Below are 11,254 nucleotides of genomic sequence, written 5' to 3'. Positions count from 1 at the left end.
ATATATATATATACACACACACACACACACACACACACACACACACACACACACACACACACAAGTGAAGTCGAATTATTAGCCCCCCTTTGAATTTTGATTCTTTTTTAAATATTTCCCAATTTAACAGAGCATGAAAATTTTCACAGTATGTCTGATCATATTTTTTCTTCTGGAGAAAGTCTTGTTTTATTTTTGGTTAGAGTAAAAGCTGTTATTATTTTTTTAAACACCATTTTAGGGTCAAAATTATTAGTCTCTTTAAGCTATTTTTTTTTTCGATAGTCTACAGAACAAACCATCATTAGACAATAACTTGTCTATTTACCCTAATGTGCCTGGTTGACCTAATTAACCTAATTAAGCCTTTAAATGTCACTTTAAGCTGTATAGAAGTGTCTTGAAAAATATCTTGTCAAATATTATTTACTGTCATCATGGCACAGATAAAATAGATCAGTTATTAGAAATGAGTTATTAAAACTATTATGTTTACAAATGTGTTGAAAAAATCTTCTCTCCGTTAAACAGAAATTGTGGAAAAAACACACAGGGGGCTAATAATTCAGGGAGTTTAAAAATTCTGACTTAAGCTGTATATATATATTGAATATATATATTGAAAAGAATTATTCAATTTATTATTACTATTATAGTCAATGTACAAAGAATATTTTTATGGTTTAGTCACCTTTAGCAGATTGTAGTTTACATTTTGCAATGACGGATAAAATTTTGATAATTAATTTCCGTACAGTATTGTGTTAATAATGCTGGTGCGACACAACAAAATGTTAATCCAAAACTAAATAACTACATGAACCACAATCAAGAAATGTCCTGCAATAAGACCAACAACATTAAGTAACAGGTGTGTTTATTAAAAAATAAGCAGGGTAACACTAAAGCACAGGCTATATCAGACCAGCAGAGGACACCAGAGACCAACGTGAGGAGAAAAAAAGAACACAAATTGATAAGGATGTTTTAGCACCTCTAAACAATACTATAATAATTCGAAGACAATATCTTAATTATGCTACTAAAATAATGAATTAAAAACAATATGAACGTAATTAATATGAAATTAAAAATGAACTTAAAATATACAAGGCAAGGCAAGTTTATTTATATACCAAAGTCCTTTACATAAACAAGAATTAAAGAAACAAGAAAATAAAAAGTTAGTAAAAACAGATTAAGGACGGCACAGTGGGTAACGTTGTCGTCTCACAGCAAGAAGATTGTTAGTTTGAGCCTTCGCTGGGTCAGTTGGCTTTTTTGTGTGGAGTTTGCATGTTCTCCCTGTGTTTGCGTGGGTTTTCTCCGGGTGCTCCGGTTTCCCCCACAAGTCCAAAGGCATGCGCTATTGATGAATTGGGTAAGCTAAATTGTCCGTATTTATGGGTTTTTCCCAGTGATGGGTTGCAGCTGGAAGGGCATCCACTGCGTAAAACATATGCTGGATAAGAAAAGAAAATAAATGAATGAATGAATGAATGAATGAATATTGATATAAGAGGGGGAAAGCCCCGCACTTAGCCCCGCACATTAGTGATGATCTTTCCCTCATTAGTACAAACAGCCCTGAGTGAGAAGCGGTCGTCAGCCATTAATTTTTTTATGTCAACAACTATGAATCATTATAAATGTGGAGTTTTATGATACAAAAATGAACACCAGTCTCCATAGACTGCCTTTTCAGTTTTTCTAAGAGATAATGTTAGTCCTGTTTTGACACTATGCTGATGCACAGGAGTTTGTTGCTATGCCTACTTTTGAAAAGAGCACAATCTCATTTAAATTTAAAGCAACAGTCACCAATATGGCGCAATTAGGATCAAAGCCTGAAAGGGCAGATTTAAAGAGTTATGAAAAATATTTGTATATATTTTCCCATGTACACCCATCTGCAGCCTGCAGATTGGGGCAGGGGTGTATATGGGGTGGGGCTGTACGTGCACCCCAGCCCATAAGTAACAGTGGGTGGGAGTGAACATGTCGCTCCGCCTAAAAGTTATGCATTGGTTACTGGAAACATAAGGACATTGACGTAATGCGTTCGATTCCAGATCAGCCAGGTTTTCCAGAAGTGAAGTGACGTCATTGTGAAAAGAGTCTATTTTTTTAGGATCCTATTTAATATAATAGTTGTAATATTTTTAGCAGAAGAAATACCCTTATGTAATTCACATAACTGTTTTCTTATCAATTAAATTCATAAGTTAATAATTTCCATAAATAACATATAAAAACACTTATCAAGAATGTCCACTTTTGTGTATTTTCATTCATTCATTCATTTTCTTTTCGGTTTAGTTCCTTTATTAATCTGGGGTCTCTACAGCGGAATTAACCGCCAACCCATCCAGCACATGTTTTACGTAGCGGATGCCCTTCCACCTGCAACCCATCACTGGGAAACATCCACACACACTCATTCACACACATACACTATGGACAATTTTAGCTTACCCAATTCACCTAAACCACATGTCTTTGGACTTGTGAGGGAAACCTGAGCACCCGGAGGAAACCCACACGAACACGGGGAGAACATGCAAACTCCACACAGAAATGCCAACTGTCCCAGCCAAGGCTCAAACCTTCTTGCTGTGAGGCAACAGTGCTACCCACTACGCCACCATGTCACCCATTTGTGTATTTTATTAACAATAAAAATCAATATTCAAGAAGTTGTAAATGCATTTTCTGATTACTGACACGACATAGTGGGGTCGATGCTATTATGTTTCCACTAACCACTGAAATTATAGGTGGGCGTGGCTAAATGTGCAACCCTGTCCCAGATGCTTCTCCGCCTCAATCTGCAGGCTGCAGACAGGGGCTTCTCTGTATTTTGAGCTGAAACTTTGCATAGACATACACCTTCACACTCAGACATTTATTTTACATCGACATACGGGGTTTGAAATTGCGACCGTTTGGGTTGGACATGTGCCCAAAATTTTATCTATGTGACCTCAAAATATATTTGGGAGCATTTGTGCGAGTGCATAAAATTGATGTTGTGTGACCGGTTTTCACAGCAAAATGTTCACCACATGTGCAGAATTAGGAGGTATTCACGCATTAAGCATCTTTGCACCTAAAAACACCAAACGCAGCACTCAGGAATGGTTTAAAACAGTTGACATGTCAACTTGCTGCAGTAAACAAACTCTGCAATGCCCCGCCTTCAAGCTCTTCTTATTGGCCCACTGCGCTAGAACAGAATGCAAATGGATTGGTTAATATCAGCTGCCAATTACTCAGTTCGTGAAAATGTAAAGGTCTGGATGCGAAAGAATGAAAACAACACTGACAGATTTAGTTTTAGAAATCACCTAAAGTTACAAACAATGGCAGATCTGATTAGTGATCATGTAATGAATGTCAATCCAGCATTTACACTTTTCGAAGAGTGGATAAAAGACTTCCAGTGTTTAAAGTCTGCTATGAAAATGACTAAAGCCATTCACCGTAAAGCCAGTGGGACGGAGTTTTCAGGTAACAGTGTTTGCCACTGAATCTAAACATTTTAGGCACAAGATGTTCTAACGGTTTTTAATCCTTCATTTAATCGTCACAATGCTGTCAGTCATGCGACTGACACCGGGGTCACCATCGCTAAAGAGCATGAATTCACTGAGATTAAACTAATATTGCAGCTCATGAAAAGACTGGTATTAAGATGACATATGCAAATAATAAGTTATATATCAATATCATCTGTGCAATATCAGACACCACCCGTCAGAACAGCATAGTTATTATCGTTAACTGTTAATCAGTTCATCTTAATTACCTCAAGCAGTGCAAGGCCGTTAAGCGCATTCAGATTTTAGTTTATTTGTTAGTTGTGATTAGAGTGTTAATATATAATAGAATCTGCTATAAAACGGTGCTTATAATTTTTGATGGGTGCGACAAAATTTTGTCTGGTGCGCCTAAATTTTTTAAGTTAGGAGCACCGGTGCTAACAAGAAAAAAAGGTTAATTTCGAGCCCTGACCCACAAAAATAGGCATTTTTTCAGTGTTGGGTTGCAGCTGGAAGGGCATCCGCTGCTTAAAACATATGTTGGATAAGTTGGCGGTTCATTCCGCTGTGGCGACCCCTGATTAATAAAGGGAAAAAGCCAAAAAGAAAATGAATGAAAAATAGGCATAATAGGTTAGATCCGCTTTAAATGCTTATCTGTACAGTCTGCTGAACTGTGTGAACACTAGTAAAAACATTTATTTATCTGTGGACAACTTATGTAATGTAAAACAGTTTTCATTTCGCAATTCTTCTCCCGAACTGTATTAAATTTAAATAAACCCTGGCTTAAACCATGAGATGTGTACTGAACCATGACTTTTGTGCCTCATTAAACCCCTAGCCTATATGAGGATCTAATACATATATTTCTTCTAGCATGTTAAGTCAAAGCTGTATTATCAATTCAATGATGAGAAAATAAGATATTCTGAAATGTCTCACTGTTTCTGGTTCATTATACTGCTCAGAGTATTGCAAGTAAAGGATTACTTGGTTTACATTTACATTTAGTCATTTAGCAGACGCTTTTATCCAAAGCGACTTACAAATGAGGACAAGGAAGCAATTTACACAACTATAAGAGCAGCAGTGAACAAGTGCTATAGACAAGTTTCAGGTGTGTAAAGTCTAAGAAGCAAAGCATTAGTAAAAAATTATTATTTTTTTTTTTGTTTTTTGGAGAGAGAGAAAGAGAGAGAGGGCACAGTTAGTGGTATAGCCAGAGAGGCAGTTGCAGATTAGGAAGGAAAGTGGAGACTAAACAGTTGCGTTTTTAGTCGTTTCTTGAAGACAGCAAGTGACTCTGCTGTTCTGATGTAGTTAGGGAGTTCATTCCACCAACTGGGCAGATTGAATGTGAGAGTTCGGGAAAGTGATTTCTTCCTCTTTGGGATGGAACAACGAGGCGACGTTCATTCACAGAACGCAAGTTTCTGGAGGGCACATAAATCTGCAGAAGTGAGAGCAGATATGAAGGAGCCAAGCTAACGGTCACTTTGTAAGCAAACATCAGAGCTTTGAATTTGATGCGGGCAGCAACTGGCAGCCAGTGCAAACGGGTGAGTAGCGGAGTGACATGTGCTCTTTTGGGTTCATCAAAGACCACTCGTGCTGCTGCGTTCTGAAGCAGCTGAAGAGGTTTGATAGAACTAGCTGGTAGCCCGGCTAGCAGAGAGTTGCAATAGTCCAGTTTGGAGAGAACAAGAGCTTGAACAATGAGTTGAGCTTATGTTCAGATAGGAAGGGTCGGACCTTTCTGATGTTGTAGAGTGCGAATCTGCAAGATCGAGCAGTTCTAGAAATGTGGTCAGAGAAGTTCAGTTGGTCATCAATTGTTACTCCAAGGCTTTTTACCATTTTGGATGCAGTGATGGTTGCTCCGTCCATCTGGATTGAAAAGTTATGGTGTAGAGTCGGGTTGGCAGAAACTTCAAGCATTTCCGTTTTCGTGAGGTTAAGCTGGAGATGATGATCTTTCATCCAGTGTGAAATGTCTGACAGGCAGGCTGAAATGCGAGCTGGAACCGAGGGATCGTCAGGGTGAAAAGAGAGGTATAGCTGGGTGTCATCAGCATAGCAGTGGTAGGAAAAACCATGTTTCTGGATGACTGTTCCTAATCTAGTTTCCTAATCTGTTTATAATCTATTCGCTTTCATCAGAACAGTTTCACTGTTTATCTATAATAAACGCCAAAGTCAGGGTAGAGAGGCTGAGTGAATGTGGCCTAGAATGTGTGGATGAAGCTTATTGTGTTAGAGATGCTGTAGAAGGACAGAGTTCCTGCACTCGCATCCACATACACTCCTATCCTACGGCTGATGGGCTTTACAAGGAGATCAGACTGGTTATTATTGTGTATGAATGAGTACCTGGATGGAGAACAGAACAAACTCCAGGACTGATCATTACCTCCAAACCAACAGTCATAACCAGATCCCTTCCTGCTGATGCTCTTATATGACATTGATATACACACACCTTTATCCCCATTCCACTCCATTACACTCTCTCTACACAACACCTGACACCAGCTGTCAAATCTGTCAGGATGATCAGGATACAGATTCTTTGTTTCAGTGTAAATAATCACTCTGTTCCATTTATGAAGACGGAGGTGTTGATTCACTGTGTTCAGATTCAGATGGAGCCGATGGGAATCTGTTGGATAAAAAAACACACCAGAATCAAGAATTATGAATCTGCTTGTTCTTTAAATCTCTAATTTTGTTCAACTGGGAGTCAAAACTTATGATGATGATAATAATATAATTTTTTATAAATATAACTGTTACACTAAGAGAACATAGGAGCTTAAATATACAAAGTTAATGATGAACTAAACTAAAACAGTTATGTGACTAATGATAGCAGGAAAATATAACAAAGCAACACAAAACAGGGCAGACGTGACAGTAAAGTTGCAACTTCACTGCGTTGCAAAACCAATTGAAGAAGGAGGATGGGGTTACTGGAGGTGGATATGTTACAGGAGAAAACAGGATGGAAGACCAGATGGCAATGATGGATGGAGACAGGAATATGAGGATGTGGGCAATGACTTCAATAGCAGCCAGGAAAATGCCCTGTAGTGGAGGAAGGAGCCATGGTGGAATTATTTGTGCCCCAATTCTGTGCTTAAAAGATCATGTTTTGAGAGTGCAAAATTACTTGATGCACACGTGGTAACAATTTTGATCCCGCAAAATTACTTGTTACATGTGCGTTAACAATTTTGTGCACAAAAAATCATGTTTTGAGCATACACATGACTTGTTGTGTATGCACTAACAATTCTGCACAGAAAATATCATGGTTTGAGGTTTTTGTGATTCTTTTGTGCACATGCTATATCGGCCAACTTGCTTGCTCAACATAAACCCAGTGTTTACAATATGACAAAAATCCAGCCAATGAAAGACACCGACAAAGCACTTAAGTATTTTTTCTTTATTATTTTACTTTATCTCTGCACTCATTATTGTTTTGCTTGCACTTTTATCATGTGTTTACTAATTCCTGTTGTTACTAACTCTCGCAAAACACGGGAGGTACGCTGCAGACGCAACCCTCACAACCTTCGATCAATTCATGTATCTTCTATTTCACAACTCTCTCTCTCTGTGGGCCTCTGGAATTGTCAATCTGCTGTTAACAAGGCAGATTTTATTACCTCCATAGCCACTCATTCTGACTTTAACCTCATGGTTCTAACTGAGACCTGGTTGAGACCGGATGACACTGCTACACATGCAGCTCTTTCTACTAATTTCTCTCTTTCCCACACTCCTCGTCAGACAGGGAGAGGGGGTGGGACTGGACTACTGATTTGCAAAAAATGGAAATTCACTCAGAGACCATCTCTGCCAAAAATCAGCTCCTTTGAAGTCCATGCAGTCACCATTATCCACCCCTTCCACATAAATGTGGTTGTCATCTACCGCCCACCGGGTACATTAGGTCACTTCTTAGATGAACTGGATGTTCTTCTCTCATCTTTTTCTGATTATGACACTCCCTTGTTGGTGCTAGGTGACTTCAACATTCACATTGAAAGACCTCAAGCTGCTGACTTCCAGACTCTGCTTGCATCTTTTGACCTCAAAAGAGCACCTTCTTCTGCTACTCACAAATCAGGTAATCAGCTAGACCTTATTTACACTCGACATTGCCTCGCTAAACAAACACTAGTAACTCCACTACAAACATCGGATCATTTCCTTCTCTCTCTCAACATCCACATTACTCCTGAGCCGCCACACACTCCAACTCTAGTTGCCTTTCGCAGAAACCTACGCTCTCTCTCACCCAATAGACTATCCACCATTGTTTCAAAATCTCTGCCTCCATCTTGCAAACTCTCTGCACTTGACACGAACAGTGCCACTGATACACTCTACTCCACGCTAGCATCATGTCTAGACAGACTATGTCCTCTTACTTCCAGGCCAACCCGGGCCAGTCCTCCTGCACCCTGGCTCTCTGATGTTCTCTGTGAGCATCGCTCAAAACTTCGGGCTGCTGAGAGAATCTGGCGAAAAACTAAAAATCCTGAACAGCTCATAACATACCAAACTCTTCTGTCTTCTTTCTCGGCTGAGGTTTCTTCTGCAAAGCAGACATACTTCCGTCAGAAAGTCAACAGTGCCACCAATCCTCGCTTGCTTTTTAAAACATTTTCCTCCCTCCTCTATCCTCCCCCTCCACCCGCATGCTCCACACTCACTACTGATGACTTTGCTACATTCTTTTGCACCAAAACTGCAAAAATCAGTGCTCAATTTGCTGCACCTAGAACAAACACACAAGATACACCACCAACACCACACACACTCACCTCTTTTTCCCAGCTCTCTGAGTCTGAGGTGTCCAATCTCGTGCTATCAAGCCATGCAACCACCTGTCCGCTTGATCCCATTCCCTCTCATCTCTTGCAAGCCATTTCTCCTGCAGTCATACCAACACTGACTCACATAATTAACACATCTCTTGACTCGGGTCTATTCCCTACTTCATTTAAGCAGGCTAGGGTAACCCCACTGCTAAAGAAACCCAACCTGGATCAAACGCTACTTGAAAACTACCGACCGGTATCCCTGCTTCCATTCATGGCCAAGATTTTGGACAAAGTAGTGTTCAATCAGGTCCTGGGCTTTCTTACTCAAAACAACCTCATGGACAACAAGCAATCTGGCTTTAAGAAAGGCCACTCAACTTAGACTGCCCTGTTCTCGGTCGTGGAGGATCTCAGACTGGCTAAAGCCGACTCTAAATCATCTGTCCTCATCTTGCTGGATTTATCAGCTGCTTTTGACACTGTAAACCACCAGATCCTGCTATCTACGCTTGAGTCACTGGGCGTCGCAGGCACTGTTATTCAATGGTTCAGTTCTTACCTCTCTGACAGGTCATTCAGGGTGTCGTGGAGGGGAGAGGTGTCCAACCTACAGCATCTAAACACTGGGGTACCTCAGGGCTCTGTTCTTGGGCCACTTCTCTTCTCTATCTACACAGCATCTTTAGGAACAGTCATCCAGAAACATGGATTTTCCTACCACTGCTATGCTGATGATACCCAGCTATACCTCTCTTTTCACCCTGATGATCCCTCGGTTCCAGCTCGCATTTCAGCCTGCCTGTCAGACATTTCACACATCTTCAGCTTAACCTCGCGAAAACGGAAATGCTTGAAGTTTCTGCCATCCCGACTCTACACCATAACTTTTCAATCCAGATGGATGGGGCAAGCATTACTGCATCCAAAATGGTAAAATGCCTTGGAGTAACGATTGATGACCAACTAAACTTCTCTGACCACATTTCTAGAACTGCTCGATCTTGCAGATTCGCACTCTATAACATCAGAAAGGTCCGACCCTTCCTATCTGAACATACAGCTCAACTCATTGTTCAAGCTCTTGTTCTCTCCAAACTGGACTATTGCAACTCTCTACTAGCCGGGCTTCCAGCTAGTTCTATCAAACCTCTTCAGCTGCTTCAGAACGCAGCAGCACGAGTGGTCTTTGATGAACCCAAAAGAGCACATGTCACTCCGCTAATCACCCGTTTGCACTGGCTGCCAGTTGCTGCTCGCATCAAATTCAAAGCTCTGATGTTTGCTTACAAAGCGACCTCTGGCTTTGCTCCTTCGTATCTGCTCTCACTTCTGCAGATATATGTACCCTCCAGAAACTTGCGTTCTGTGAATGAACGTCGCCTCGTTGTTCCATCCCTAAGAGGGAAGAAATCACTTTCCCGAACTCTCACATTCAATCTGCCCAGTTGGTGGAATGAACTCCCTAACTGCATCAGAACAGCAGAGTCACTTGCTGTCTTCAAGAAACGACTAAAAACTCAACTGTTTAGTCTCCACTTTCCTTCCTAATCTTAACTGCCTCTCTGGCTATACCACTAAATGTACTCTCTCAAAAAAAACATTACTAATGCTTTGCTTCTTAGACTTTACACACCTGAAACTTTTCTATAGCACTTGTTCACTGCTGCTCTTATAGTTGTGTAAACTGCTTTCTTGTCCTCATTTGTAAGTCGCTTTGGATAAAAGCGTCTGCTAAATGACTAAATGTAAATGTAAATGTAAACAATTGCTCAATTCTGACTGGCTGGCTTGACCAGTCGATGCAGGTGTAGCCTGGGGTGGAAATGGTGAGCCAGAGATAAAACATAACAAAATAAAAAAAAATATATTGCCAAAACTTTTAGGACACCCCTCCAAATCACTGAGTTCAGATATACCCATGGTTTCAAGTTTTGAAGCAGCAAAACGGCTAGTTGTGTTGACTACCGGTTTCACTGTGTACTAAACTTAACTAGACCCTCGGCGGAAAGGAAAGAAAGGTATCGGAGATGGGAATGTCTGAGCTTTACCATTAACCTTTTTGTGTGGGTCGCTGCCTTCCCCCTGGAGTCCTCTGGGGTTCTCCTGATTCTAGTTCTGGGTTCACTCTGGTCTGGGTTCTAATCTGGGTGGTGGCCTTAGGCACAAGCTTTTATAAGGATGGTTTTGTACCCACCCTCCAGAGCCGAGTTGACCAATGAGAAGTTAACTCTCCAGAGGCACATTTTATAGTCTTTGTTCCAAAGTGTAGTGATTTGCATAGGCATACGGTTATTTCACGCGGCCGCCATTTTAAAGAACCAAAGCGAGGTTGCGGTGGGAAGAAACCCGGAAGTATAGGACCAGCACTGTAAACATTGCAGTAACATGCTGTGGACTACACACCTCCAGCTGTTGCAGAGATTTCAAAATGCAGAAATGGTGTAAACATCACTTTAATATCATTCAGTAAGTTTAATTTAAACTATTAAAAGCAATTTCAAACAACATCACAATCTCTTTAAGAGTAATATGCTCAAGTGTCCTCCTAGGCTTCAGTTCATGGCACCAGTTAAACACAGTGGGGACGCTTTCCTGCTTCAGCCTATGTAACCCGGTGAGCAATAAAACACTGTAGTCCTCTGCAGCACGTCCTCGTGTTGTCTGTAATAGTGTTGTACCGGTACTGAAGTTTTAAAACCGTCTATTTTCCCACTAACATTGAAGCACCGCTGAGCGCGGATGACTCGACTGATCTTCACGACTGCTTTGCGCTCCAGTCTCCGTGTATACCAGTGCAAACACATATACACGGAGACTGGGGCACGAAGCAGCCATGAAGATCAGTCGAGTCATTGAAGAAGATTTTTATTTACT

The sequence above is a fragment of the Danio aesculapii genome, chromosome 3, assembly GCF_903798145.1.
Source record: "Danio aesculapii chromosome 3, fDanAes4.1, whole genome shotgun sequence".
NCBI lineage: Eukaryota > Metazoa > Chordata > Actinopteri > Cypriniformes > Danionidae > Danio > Danio aesculapii.
The sequence above is the reverse complement of the archived record's forward strand: the minus strand, read 5'-3'. Positions refer to the sequence as shown.